Raw genomic sequence first — 15,832 nt, forward strand, 5'->3', positions numbered from 1 at the left:
TTCACCACCATCATTTTCTTAGTGGCCCATTTAATGAGCATTTCCAAGAGGAAGATCCACACCAAGAAGAAGAGCTAAAGGAAGCATTGAAGGAAGACATGGATACGTGAAGAGAAGCTGCCCACAACAAGAAGACTGAAAGAAGAGGAAGAAACGGACGCGTGAAGAGAAGCTGCCCACGACAAGAAGACTTAAGACAAGAGAAGATGTGAGGCTCCAAAAAGTGAGGAGCCATGTGAAAATCTCAAAGAGAGAGAGAGAGACCCCACAACCCAATGTAACCTGCCCCAACAAAGTAAAACCACCTCTGAGCCACTGATGATGTAGGCCACGTGGTAGATGTATGTGTGAGCACTTTAGTCAAGGTTGCGGGCACTTATAGTAGCCTTGGACACATAGAGAGAGAGTGTGTGTCAAGGACTATGAGTTTAGGGACTTGAGGCACTGGTCCCGGACTATCAAGTAAGAGAGGAACTTGGTATAGGGTCGAGGTGTGCTAGGAGTATTCACTTGAGGGGAGGTGTTGAAATATGCAAGTGAATAGGGTGTGTGCGGGAACAAGCCCTTGGCTAGAGGCTGTAAAAGAGAATCTATAAATGTGAGAGAACCTGTGAAAAGGTGAGAAGAATCTACTGGGAGAGAATAAAGGGTAGCATGAGAAGATTTAGGAAGTGTGGAGATATTCTGGGAGAGGTGGAGAGAATCAAGCAAAAGAGGTGGAGTGAATCAAGGAGAAATCAGTGGGATTAGATGCTTGGATGTAAACTCTATAAATTGAGGCATTGGCCTAATGAGAATTTGCTGGTTTTTGATTATCCATGCCTACATTAAGCTATTAGTTAATTACTCACTAATCACATCTTAATTACTCACTAATCATGTCTTAATTACTCACTAATCATATCTTAATTATCCATGCCTACATTAAGCTATTAGTTAATTACTCATTAATCACTAATCATGTCTTAATTATCCATACCTACATTAAGCTATTAGTTAATTACTCACTAATCACATCTTAATTATCCATGCCTACATTAAGCTATTAGTTAATTACTCACTAATCACATCTTAATTATCATCTAATCACTTTGTTAATGATGTTGATTCTAGCATTTGATCCACCATAGCTCATCACATTGCTGTAATTTTAACAACTAACATGAATTTGGAAACACCCTAAGATAAGGGAACTCGAGGTAGGAAATGTGCACATATGTACCATCCACAACACTATGAATACGTTTGTGCAAATAAATGAGGGAGGGATGATTTCAAGAAAAGTATTTGATGGATTAAATGTAATTTATTAGATCAAAGAAGAAATTTACAAATATTTCAAGAGAAAGTATTAGGTGGATCATATGTAATTTATTTAAAGTGTAACAAGGCTTTAAATATATCTAATTAACAAATAAGCACACATAACATACTAGAATATAATAAGCTTTAAATACATCTAACTAATAACCAAGCACACATAACATACTATATATATATAGTATATATATATATATATATATATATATATATATATATATAAAAGCTAAGTTCTATAGTCAGCTAAATTCACTATGTAGCATGCTAATTTAAAAATATTTGATGTGTTTCAAAACTAAAACTAAAAAATTAGAGCTTTGGAACAAAAAAATTATTAAATCATGACCATGAAATTTACACTTTCAAAAAAAATTAGTAGTTGATTTCTTTTCTCAATTATAAACTTGTTAAATAGTATTTTCCAATATAAATCTTTCACCTATCTTTTGGTACTTGATTTTTTTTCTCAATTACAAACTTGTACCAAAAGAGTATTTTCCCATAGAAATCTTTCCGTAATCTTTTAGTGTGGGAGCAATTTTTTTTAACAACAAATTCTAGAAGATCTAAAAAATGAATAATATTGAGTATAATTTTTCATTGAATGCATTTGAAATTCACAAAATTAAGTTATTCTTTTGTGAGTTGATAAGTGATAATTCTTGTCTCTAATAAAATTTCTTTATAAAAAACTAAAAAATAATAATCGATTTTCTTTGATAATTCTTGTCCCAATTTCTAAATCTCAATAAAAATAATGTTATAAGTTGTTGATTAGAAGAAAAGTCACATTTCAAAGATGCAGTAGAGAACATTGTTCCCTAATAGATTCTTATAATGTTAACAATACATAACAAAGACATATACAAGATTGTTTCTTCATAGATTAAAGATGTGAAAATTTCTTACATAAAAAAGACATACACTAGAAAAGATCGTTTTTCGAAGGTTGAAACTTGAAAAGTATAATAACTACTTCTCTTCATTACAAAGCCTGTTTTTAGAAGGGTGTACATAACAAAGATATATATATGTAACTTGAAAAGTATAACTACTTCTCTTTATTGTACACTTTTTTAACTTTTTTGCAAATTGAAGTCTCTCTCTCTCTCTCTCTCTCTCTCTCTCTCTCTCTCTCTCTCTCTCTCTCTCCCATTTTTTTCTCATATTACATGAACTAAATAAACCAAGCCTTTTAAAATATATACATTCTTACTATAAAACTCAAGTCCTTTAAAGAAGTCTTTTTTATTGAATATTGTAACTTTTGGTATAATTTTTACTATAAATATATAATTTTCATCGCATAAAATTATGTAGATATTATATAAAGTATTGTTAAGTAAGAAATGTATTTTTAAAAATATCATTGGCCTCTTTCTTCAAGTTATTGGTATGTAAAGTATGCCTATTAAAAAATGATAATAACTACCAAATAGATTTTATTCCATATTTATACTACCTACCCTATGTGCATCCTTACCACTACAAAGATACTCCTACCAAATTTAAGCAAATTGAAATCATAGCCCCTATGTAGTCTTATTAAACAACTAATTCCTATTGCACATGCAAATTGAAATCGCAACCCCTCTGAAGTCCTATTAAACAATTTACTCCAATATTTACTAGCATTCACTCCCTTAACTTATCAAATTTTCTCCAAACTCATTCAAAATCACCAAACATGTTAATGTTAATTGTGACATCACCCAAAACACCAACCACTCACCTCTTGGCATGCTAGCATGTTGTTGCTACTCATAGAACAATAAAAAAAGAAATGTAGGTATACATGCACTACAATGTGGAATGGTCCATTTCCTAGGGTGTACATATAGTCTAAGGTGTCTTTCTCTCTTGTGAAATTCTAATTGCAAGACTTTCCATAATAGCAAATACTTTTTTATTGAATATTCTTTTTAATAAGTAGTATAGATACAGTCTAAGCTGTCTTTCTCTCTTGTGAAATGCTAATTGCAAGACTTTCTATGGTAGCATGTATTTTTTGATTGAATATCCGTATTATGATACTTATATTCTTGAATAATAATGGACTTAATCATAGAAATATTGTAATGTGTTTGGAAAAAACAATCGGGAAATTAGGGTTAAAAGATAATGTAAGCAATATCAAAGTTTCATGAGAAAATGGATATTTTTACTTAACATATGTCAAAGCTAAAGGAGTGTTAACTATACTTTTTCTAAGAAAGAAAAAATTGTAAGATTGAACTTTATTCATTTTTCATAAATTTTACTCTTTTCTTGCATGTAGCTACTTTATTCTTACAAGCTTTACATGCAACTAGGAATGGCTCTTCTTATATTCTTGCAAGATTTATGCTTTGTGCAAATATCTAACAAAAGGACTAGTTTACGAATAATGCTTGACTATCTCAAGTAATATTTGGAGAATATTCATGATGATATGCACAGGGAGCACAGCTATTTTATGAATTATAGAATCCACATGCCCGTTCAACCTTATTCTATGAGTTCTTTAAGACAATAATGCATGGGGAAAAGTACAAAGGTATAAAGGTGACTTTTGAGTTTCTCTTATTGACCTATTGGAGTAAGCATAGCTAATCATGCAATTCCATGAGTAGACCATTGATTGGCATGATAAAGAAATTCTAGTCTAGTTTAGCATAAGGCAAAGCAAAACTAAAGGAGGAGTGGCAAGGGCATTTTGGATCTTGAGAAAAGGCATTTGATGACATGGAGGATGGCTAGGTTAAAATGGTGACTTTATTCTTATGTGAGTCAATAAATAATAGCATTGAATGATAAGTTGGCTTAAATGGTATATCACTATGATTGTACCCAATACTTGTGTTGTGTTGATTTTCTTATGTTTTCCATGATTTACATATGCCATGCTAAGTTTTTCTTTATTTACAAGAGGTCGTTAAATTCAAATTTGATAGATAATGTGAAAGAGATTTCTACTTATACCAAAATTCTATCAAATTATTTATTGGGCAATGCTTGATAAATAATTTGATTAGATAATGTGAAAGATATTTCTAGTTGTACCAAAATTCTATCAAATTATTTATTGGACAATGCTTGATTGTCTCAAGTAATAGTTGAAGAATATTTATGATCATATGGATTTTAATTTTAGAGAAACTCATGAATCAACAATATAATATGTAAAGTTAGAATTACATAAAACCTTTAAATCTTCAAGAAGTATTCAAAAGTTAGAATCATGATTGATATTATGAAGGCTACATATATGGCTACATATATGATTACATATACTTTTAATAGCTTTTAGAAATAAATATAGTGTTTGAGAAACATAAGACTCAATATAATAAGTAAGTTAACTGATTCCATACTTTTAAGTATGAAAAAAGCAGGTGGTGCCCTTTATAAGTCATATACCTAGTGTCTTTTTGTATTGAACTAGCAACAATGTGTGTTGATGATGGCACAATAGTAAGGTGGAGCAATAGTTAAGTCATGTAATACTAAGTCACAATAGTAAGTCCAGAATGTGTGTTGATGATGGCACAATAGTAAGGTGGAGCAATAGTTAAGTCATGTAATACTAAGTCACAATAGTAAGTCCAGAATCTCAAAATACACCAAACCTATAGTAATTCTAGAATCTCACAATGTACCAAACCTATAGAACTATACCCCAATCCTCTCTCTCTCTCTCTCTCTCTCTCTCTCTCTCTCTCTCTCTCTCTCTCTCTCTCTCTCTCTCTCTCTCTCTCTCTCTCTCTCTCTCTCTCTTCATATGCATATATAAGTATAAAGCCCCTTACCTTATATAACTTACATCACCTTTTCTTTTCCCATTAGAAGAACAAAGCCACCCAAAGAATTGTTCAATGTTCTATGCTTGGTTTGCTACTATTTATCATCAAAAAATTGAGGTTTACTTAAATCTACTTTAATTTTATATTGATATATGCATATTAATGAATGAAGGCCTTTGACTATAGTTAAGATCCAAAAAGAACAAACCAATACATATATAAACTCGCATATGCAGGCCTACATAAGGAATCCACCTCTAAAAAATAATTATAGCTAGATCTACATATCACAATTAACATTATCAACAATGCTGAGCATGAAGAACATGAGAGATTTCTTGAAACATCTATAGACATCATATTATTAATGGCTTCTTTTAGTGGCTAATTTAATGCATATTTTCTAGCTCGAAGTATCACAAATGCCACCTTATAGACATGCATATTTGCAACGTAAGAGGTTGTCACATGTTTGATCCCCACTTAAGTACAAAAAGAACAAACTAATACCTATATAAAGTCTCATATGCCTGCACAAAGATCATAGCGAGATTTGCATATTAAAATTAACACTACAAATCATCGTTTTCTTAGTGGCTCATTTAATGAACATTTTCTAGCTTAAAGCATCACCTTTCACCATCATTTTCTTAGTGACTCATTTAATGAGCATTTTCTAACATAAAGTATCACATTTCACCTACTACTATAGATACAAATATTGGCAATGCAAGAGGTTTATTGCCTTGATTGCATTAGGGAATAAAGTCATTGGGGTGGTCCACAGGGGGGGCTGGAGGGATAATTAAGCCATGTTTAGAAACCCAAGTTGCAAAAAAAGGATATATTTATTATAAACCCTCTTACAAAAAAAGGCCATATTTAGAATAAACCCTCTTACAAAAAAGGACATATTCAAAATAAACCCTAGTCTAATGAATTCACCTTTAAAACTTGGGATAACTCAAGTTAGTCTTTATAAAGAATTGATGTCATCATGTTTGTTCATAAGACCTATGTGAGCAAGTGGTATAGGATTGATCAATGGTGAGAAACCTAAATTAATTTTTTCAACATTGCTATGCCTCCTTTCTACTTAGTCTGGCTATCTCTCAGTTGAAAAATTCTTGGGGGTAGTGTGTCATTTTTTGTTCTAACAAAATATTTACACATTATGTCCTCCCATTAACCACTCTACTAATGTAGCAAAACCTCAACTCATATACTAATATTACTAACATGAATTTGGAAACACCCCAAGATAAGGGAACTCGAGGTAGGAAATGTGCACATATGTACCATCCACAACACAATGAATACTTTTGTGCAAATAAATGAGGGAGGGATGATTCCACAAGCTCAAGAAATCCATGTTTCAAGAAAAGTATTTAGTGGATTAAATGTAATTTATAAGATCAAAGGAGAAATTTAGAAATGTTTCAAGAGAAAGTATTGGGTGGATCATATGTAATTTAATTAAAGTGTAACAAGGCTTTAAATATATCTAATTAACAAATAAGCACACATAACATACTAGAACATAATAACACTTTAAATACATCTAACGAATAAACAAGCACACAGAACATACTATATATATATATATGCTAAGTTCTATATTCAACTAAATTCACTATTTTTCCCATGTGTTAACCTATGATGGACATTCAGACGTACTATGTTTTACGTCATTAATTTAAATATTCTGAGTCATGGGCCGGGCTTGTCGGCACCATATGTTAAGGATGAAGGGATTGGGTGATCGCCGATGAGAGGCGCACCTTGAATATCAGTAGGATAAGGGTTAGGATCGGTCGGCCATGTATGGGCGCCCAAGTGTGAATGGCCAAGTCACCTATAAGAGCCAAATGTAACCCTAAAATCCTCATTCTCATGTGTTGTGAATACAAGAGTGCTCTTGCCTTATCTCCTTGGTTTCCTTCTCCTGCGTGTGTGAGAGAGAGAGAGTGAGTGAGTGAGTGAGAGAGCGATCGAGCACTGTGTAGCGGCACGGCGGCGAAGAGGCGGTAGAGCGGCGACGGCGGCTCCTTCTTCACGGCTGCGACGCGGGAATCCTTCAAGGCGGCAGTTAAGCGATGAGTGACACACCTTTTGCATTCTGTTTTAAGCTTGCCTTCCTAGTTGTATGCTTGTAGCCATTCGTGGCTCGCATACGGTGTTTGGCAAGTCCCCAGCTACGACCTGTGCGGTTAAAGCGCACATTTTTGGCGCCGCTGCCGGGGAGTTGCCAGGTGTTTCTGTGGTTTTCAATCTCTGTTTCTGCAATTTGTCTTCTGCATTTCTGTTTCTTTTGTTATTTTTCCGCTCCGCGTGTGGGCGTGCATTCTATTATCTGGTTATCTGAGCGCGGGGGGATTTTTGAATCCCCAGATCTGTGCTGTGTGCGAACTGCGCCGCGGCCAAGACTGAGCCCTAAAGAAACCCTAGAAAACTTATCTTTAAAAAAATTTAAAAAATATAAAAAATAAAAAATAAAAAATTAAATTTTATTTTTAAAGAAAGAACCAAACATGTGGAGAGGAAAGATTTTCTAATTGGAGAAAAAAAATTTGAAAAGAAAGAACCCCAATTGACCCACGACCCACGACCCCGGCCCCGGCCTTTTGATATATATATATAGGAGAGTGAGCCTCCATAGCTTTCTTTCAAGTGAGAGCTTATGGGAAGTCGTGCCCTATATGTAGCCCACTCCCCAAGGAGTAAAGTGAGCATGTGGGATAAAGCCCTCACCCTTTCCTCCACAAGCAAATAGGCTTTTGCCCCTTCCCCCCAAGGGAAACGGACTGTTTTGAGGACTACAGGAGCTCTAGATAGGCGAACACGGTGCTGTAAAGCACACTAGGACCCTTTGAATGATACGCTCGTTTCGAGCTATCACACGCCCTAGTCCAAGTTCGACCGTGAGTAAGGGGGTCAAAAACGAGTTAAAAACAACCTAAAAACAATCTAAAAACAAGTAAAAACGGGGTACGAAATACCCAAGAAACCACTTGTGTGAGTTTCAAGGGTAGTTACCAACGCACGTAGGGTACCCACGTCACATGCATCTACGTTCTGGTCGGGTGCTAGAGCCTGAATCACTAGAAAGCGTTTCAGTTTACGCAGGCTCACACCATCCCTCCACGTTGGCATCTTGGCCTTGGCTGGAACCCAAGGGAGTGCAACCCAAGATCCACGAATAGTGGATAGTGACTCGTCCTCTGACTCAGAAGCCATGGAAGGGCACCTTACCAAGAACCCTGAGGAGACAAGCCAAAACATGCCAGGTTGGGCCCCACAACCCGGATCTAGCATGTTTAGTCGTCTAATAGAGACCTTTAGTAGAGCTACACGCTTTGAGCATGCGACAAGCGAAGTAAATGAGGAAGGAGGGGTAGTAGATTCGCCATTCACATCTTATGTGGACCCTACCCTCCCAAAGAGTGTCCATGTGAATATTCTACCCACTTCGTTTGATGAGGGCCCTACTGAGCTACCACATTCTAATGCTCTTCCTAAAGTAGAGGTCCCTAGAAGCCAACCCTTAAGAAGTGACATTGCGTCCACTTCAAGAGAACCGTTTGGCACACCAAGTCTAGATGGGATATTTCTCAATGAAAATTGGGAATATGATCTACACACAGAGACTCTAACGGACCTATACACGGGTTACACATACCATGTGGGTTGGTTAGAAGTCCTACGATCTACATCTAACGATCTACATCTAGCGCCACTAATCTAGAAGAGCAATAGCAAATGATATGTGAGGTTGTTCATAGAATTATCCAAATTGAGAGGCAAAATAGGGGAGTGAACCTAGTTTCCACTGGCCCTATGAGGTTTTTGGATACGGGCAAGGCCAAACAACCAACCCTATCACAATTGGAGACTCCCTCTCGGTGAGTCCCATAGACCCTTCGTATGTTGTTTCGCCTGGAGTCTCAATGCAGGTTGAGCCCACAAGCAGTAACTTTAGCTTTCCAACCTTGGCTCAACTTTCCATTAGGGAATCCACAATGCCTACCACCCCAATGATGAGCATGACTGAAAGCGCACCTGTTACCACTGTAGTTAGTACGACACCACTACCTAGTGGAACAGTACCTACAACAGTGCATGGCAGTGCCTATCGGCCTTATGTACCTATTGCTACTCATGCTCATGTAGCTCCTACGCCTCCTAGTATGCCAATGGCATATGCTCCAAGACTGCCTTATCACAACCCTTATCCAAGAGGAGCTAGGCCTAGCTACATATCATATCCTACGTCATTTGCCAACATACTCAGACCAACGCCAACTCCTATCAGCCAGGCTATCCCAGAAGTGCCTCCACCAGCTATGCCTGCTCACCTAGGTGATCTCGTAGCATTTTCTCAGACGATCGGACGATCTATTGCGGAAAACATGCGGGGTATGCCTGAGAGAGAACCTAGAAGCAAGGCAGTACAAGTGGCTAAGCTCACTCAAAACTTCAGTGGTAACGAGGATGTTAGGAAGCACATTGAAGTCTTTGAACACGTGTGTGATTCCTTGGAAGAGCACAATGAGCTGCATAAGTGTAAAGCCTTAGGCTTAACCTTGAGTGGGAAGGCCGGAGATTGGTATCGAACCTTAAGGGTTGAAGAGCGCACTCACTACCCCACTCTCAAGTGATTGTTCCTGAAAGAATACATACGTGAGGGTGTGCTTTGGGGAGTAGCATCTCTTGAACGTTGTGTTATTCTTGTTAAAGGAGTCTCAAAGTATAGAGATTGATTTTGTTTGTCTATCAGTGTAAGGTGTGTTGGAGGCATACCTAATCCACATATCGTAGCATATGTATATATAGACTAGGTAAGCGATAAACAATTTCTCTTTTATTGCTTTATAGTAAATCATTTCCCATAATTGAAATGGTTTACAATAAATTTTCACATAGTAGAGGTATCCAGTGAGACCACACTTGTAAAGGTATCCAGTGAGACCACACTTGTAAAGGTGTGTCTGGATGGTGCTATTAGCTTTTGGATGTAACCATAGATAGCTCATAAACATGTCTGTAAAGACATAGATATGTATTGCCAAGCAACCAAAGTGGTTTGTAGGAGTAAACATGTGGATAGGTATGTATCTACTCGTGGGCTAAGAGTGGTACTCTCATTGGTACACGTTACTCTTGATTTTCTAGCAATGTGTAGACACTCTACATCACATAGATGTTGTACATGTGGAAATCATCTTCATTCCAAGATGTGTAAACTATTCTGAGAAAAGTGCAAGAACTTTTGGAGAGAGGAAAGTGTAGCTTTCCATAAACTATGTGTAAGGTCAATTGAACTTTACCACACTATAGAATAATTTACTAAAGCAGTTGTACAAATTTGTTGAATTAAACTCCATGTGGTTTCTAACCACAAGAGGAAAACATCTTTGATGTAGAACATTCAAGGAATTCCTTGAATGTTGGAGCACATTCATGAGGATTTGAAAACTTTTGGCATATACTAAAGGCATGATATTATTCGATGCCTTAGTAGCAATTTGTGTTTTATTGACATTTTCATAATTGCAAGTGGCAACTATGGTTTGGTGTTCCAGATCAAACACAAGTGTTGCATGTTTCCTTGGTTGTAGTACTTTAGGAAAATATGTGATGTGTGTTATGCTTTCCTTGTCGTAGTACTTAGGAAAGTTACAGATGTAGATGACCATATGGTCTACACACACATTTGTTGACAACTTTCTAAACCATTTTTGTGGATGAAAACTTTTCTTGAAGGGAAAAGTATAAAGGTCAACATTTGACCAACTAAAATATGTGAAAACAGATAAGCTCGCTAGGCTCTTTAATATTAAACATCTTTACAAACTATATGGCCTGCCCGTAGATATAGCATTAGGTAGAGATAGAAAGTTTGATAGTCGTTAAAGGTTAAATATCACTCTAAGTAAGAGTGAGGTTGATGGTGGTTAAAGGTTAAATATCACTCTAAGTAAGAGTGAGGTTGATGGTGGTTAAACTGAAAACCCAACGAGATTCTAGAGCATATGCTTGTGCATAGATGAATAATCTAGTGGAGAGGAGTACCTCTCACCTTTGGAATCTACTTTTTTGTTGTTCATGACTCGATTTGCTTCATTTATGTTGTTTTATAGACTCTAGTCTAGATCTCCTATGGACATAGAGTTATGTAAGGAGAAGAGTCAATAAATTGGTAGCATAGCATGGTAGCGTAGTCTATATTTAGTAGCGTAGTCTACAAATGGTTGGTAGCGTAGTCTACAAACTTAAGTTGCTAGAGAGCTCTCGAGTACACCTAGTTTTTCATGTCAGTGGCATGTGAAAACAATGTATCACCAAGACAACGTAGTTTGTCTTAAAGTTATAGTTGAGTCCTTAGAGTTACTGCACTTCCACATGAACCAAAGAGAATTCTTAGGTTCAAAGACCGGAACATGAGGTGTACTATGTACCGATGAGAAATTGTTAAGTGGAAGGATAGGTTAGAAAAGGTCTCAAGTGGAAGGATAGGTTAGAAAAGGTCTCAAGTGAAAACAACTATATATGATTACCAACAACTTTCCCCAGTTTGTTTTCATAGATAAAAACTCTTTAGAAGGGGGGGGGTAGTAATGTCATGTAACCTGTAACAACATGGGCGAGTCGCCCGTAGTGACGGCAGAGCTCGACCAGACATGGAGTCCAAATGCTAGAGCGCATGTGGCAAGAGTGTCCGGGGTTCAGGGGGGGTGAGTCACCTGGGTTGGAGGACCATGGTCAGCTGGCTAGTGTGGGCAGGCAGGCCACTATGTAAGCCAGTAATGTGGACACTCAACATTCCTCTATGGTTGGGTGGTGACTAGAGCTCCTTGCCCTCTTTGGCTATGGTGGTGGCTACAGTGATGTAATAGATGCCAAAGAGGAAAAATTGGTGCATTCAACCTAATTCATGTTGAAAAATAACACATCTAAACAAGTAGAGACCGAGGCAACTAGTTTTTACACATAGTTTAGACAACCAAATTGCCTAAAGAAATCAAAGCAATCTATAATGAAAAAGAAGTAGAGAGTGAGGCAACTAGTTTTTCACATAGTTTAGACAACCAAATTGACTAAAGAAATCAAAGTAATCTACGATGGAAAAGAGCACTTCTAAACAAGTGGAGGATGAGGCAAGTAGTTTACACATAGTTTAGACAATCAAATTGTGCTACTTTTTATTGTTTGCATGTAATATTTAGTTGAGCTTGTAAAATGTTTCCTTTGTGTCAAGCAAATGAGTCTTGTATAACCATTATGATAATTGACCATTTGAGGTTGTTTACCCATAACTTCTAATGGGAGTCTGCTAACATTATGGACATAATTGACCATTTGAGGTTGTTTACCCATAACTTCTAATGGGAGTCTGCTAACATTATGGACATAGCACAAAGTATGCAAGTAATTGGAGCACAAGGTTTGTTTTTTTAAATTTCCTTAACCTTACACACAATGGTGGATTCTAGTTTATAAGTCTTATCCTCTTCTTTGGAGATATTCTTTAGTAAGTAAGAAAGTTCTCAATCTGCATGTATGATGTATGGATTGTATGGTGGATCATGTCTTTGGGTGTGAAATGCATGGGCTTCTCGTTGGATGACGTAGTGGTCCCGAAGTGTTTAGGCTCAGTGGTGCATACCTTCTTGGTCTGAGGATCACGGTTATGCTATGGAGATATACCGGATATTATTGATATTGATGATGTTATGTATTTGGCATTTTAAGACATGTTATGTTATATTGTTAATTTAATAAAGGACTATTTTTCTATGGGGTGCATGTGTGAACTCTATTTTCATGCCTTCTTGAGTGAGTGTGTGATGAATAAGGGAATTTCAATTATGGGTGTGTGAGTTCACAGTGGCTTCACAAGTCCAGTGGAGGGTGGTAGGATTACCTGTGGGATCAGATGGGGTTAGGCTAAGCCTTTGGAGCTGATCGAAGTTGAAATGGATTAAACCACTAGAAAGTAAGAGGTAGGGTAGACAAGAGTTGCGGGTGATTTCTTAAATTGGAGACCAAATCTGTTTGTAAACTTAGAGAAATTAGGTGAAAATAGGGAATTTAGAATAAGATTATAGAAATCTTAATGGAATAAGGTAGAACCATCCTTCTTCATAATTGAGGTATAAGACGTCAGTGGAGCCTGTGAAAGCCCGACCTCGCCTCTTGTTTGTGAGAATTATAAAGTGGAAAATCTTATTTGGAGTACTCAATTCCTAGTGTGAGTTCTATTCTAGCCAACTAAGTGAGAAAGTATTGGGGTACTCAATTCCTAGTGTGAGGTCTATTCTAGCCAACTAAGTGAGAAAGTCTTGGGGTACTCAATTCCTAGTGTGAGGTCTATTCTAGCCAACTAGTGTGAGGTCTATTCTAGCCAACTAAGTGAGAAAGTTGTTGGGGTTGCCAAGTAATAGGAAATTAATAAATGGACGCCCCAAGTGAGTCTCTTTATTCTTAGCTTAGTCTTTTGCTATAGTTATTCTGATAGGATAGGGGGTAGGGGTCTCACATTAGGAAGGGAAAACACATGTATTAGCAAACCATATGTCAAGGATTCATAGTGGAGCCATAAGTGTTAGTGATGAACTACCATATGCAACTTCATTCAAGCTAGAGAGGTCCTGAATGGAGCAAAGAAGTTTCAGATTATCTCACTTATAGATCTTCAAACAATAAGGCCCTACAAGGATTTTACATGATGAATTATTACGTTGGTAGCACTCTATCAATCAATAGCATAATAATTGTATAAAGTGGGGAAGGATAATGTGCTAAGGCGTTGTGTAAGAGAGGACAAATTTATCTCTATTCTAGAGTAACCACATTGCGAAATTGTGGGAGGACACTTTGCTGGAGAAGTAACTCCTTGCAAGATCTTACAAGCTAGTTTATGGTGGTGGTGGTTGACTATGTTTGAAGACTCTATGGAATTTGTAAAGAGGTGTGATGAATGCCAGTGCTTCAATGTGCCTTAAGAGAGAGATAGAATGCCTCTAACCCTCGTAATTGTGCAACAACTATTTAAAAATTGGGGGATATATTTTGTCAGGCCCATTAGCCTGTGGGGGCGGTTCGAAAGAGCCAAGCTTGATATGTTATTATAGTCATGTTGGCGGGTGAACCACCCTTGAGGTTCACTACTATAATAAAGAGTGCCAAGTAAGCAGCCCATCATGGGAAGGACTAACTTCTTTGTAAACAACTGGATGAGTCGTCCGCTCTTGTAAGTGTCTTGATGCTAACAAATAGTACCCATGATGTGGAGAGTGGGAGAGTAGTGAAGAAGGATAGTGTGGGAGTCTTGTAATGTATGGTACTACAACACTTTTGGAATGAAAGGATGGAATGCTCTTACTACACTTATATTGTATTGTATTGTATTGTATTATGATGTCTTGTCTTGTCTATCATCCTCTGAGCATGCCTAGCACATTCTTGGACGGTGTGGTTAGCAGCCTTTACTTCTTACAAGCTTGATGCCTTTCCAAACTGGTAGGACGTGTTTTGTCACCTTATTACGTTGGGAATCACTCAAAAAAGTTTAGAAACTTATTTTATACAAGAATTTCCTTCCCAAGTTTCTTTAGAAATCCTTGAGATCTCATAATTTCCTAATCTTCTCAAGAATCATGGGTTCTAATCTCGAATATTTCTCTACAAAAGACATCGTTTTTGAGGTATTTTTCTCGTATGAAAAGCATGTTAGGTGCAAGGCCATTGGATATTATACATTGTGATGTATGGGGAGACCAACCAAGACTACAACAATTATAGGTTGCATGTATTATGTTACATTCATTGATAATGATCACACTAGGAAAGTGTGGGTTTATTTTATAAAGGAGAAAAGTGAGGTGTTTGCTCACTTTCAAAAATTTAGAGCCTTGGTCCACAAGGAAAAAGGCATGCGAATCAAATGCTTGAGATCAAATGGTAGGGAAGAGTATTTCTCCAATGATTTCAGTGACTTTTTGAGAAAGCAGGGAATTAATAGATAGTTCACATGTGCAGATACACTCTGAAATAGAATGGCGTTGCAGGAAGGAAAAATAGGCACATTGTAGAAGTGGCACGTGTCTTGATGTCTGAAAAGAATATTTTTTGGATAGAAGGCAGCAATAAATCTATTGTTTACATTATAAATAGGACCCCCACTATAGCTGTTCTTTCATGGTGGTTTGACACATGAGTAGAAGTTTACATGCATAAAATTAGATGTGTCTCACTTAAAAGTGTTTGGATGTATTGCATATGTACTTGTTCCTGATAAAGTGAGAACAAAGTTGGATCCAAATCTAAGGAAGTGCATCTTAATTGGTTATGCTTTGGACGAGAAAGGTTACAGATGTTATAATCCTACCACTTGTGAGATGTGAGTAAGCAAAGAAAATATCTTTGATGCGATGGAGTAGTTGGAATACACCAGTGAAGGCAACAAAAGATCCAAATGTAAGAAGTAATGATGTTACCCAAACTTAGAGCAGTAATCACATGTGCTTAGTGGACTTGGAGAGTCCTCTAACAGTTGATCCAGTGTTAGTCCATGGTTAGGCAGGTTGAGGTCAGATGTAGGTACACACGTATCACACAAAGGGAAGGAAAAGGTAGATCAACCTTTTGTGCTTGATCTGTCAGACGTTACTCATATGTGGATGGTGACTCTAGTGGCTTTGATCAGAGCCTTGATGAGGAGCTTGGCA

The sequence above is a fragment of the Cibotium barometz genome, chromosome 10, assembly GCF_041138505.1.
Source record: "Cibotium barometz isolate CiBa-2024 chromosome 10, ASM4113850v1, whole genome shotgun sequence".
Lineage (NCBI taxonomy): Eukaryota > Viridiplantae > Streptophyta > Polypodiopsida > Cyatheales > Cibotiaceae > Cibotium > Cibotium barometz.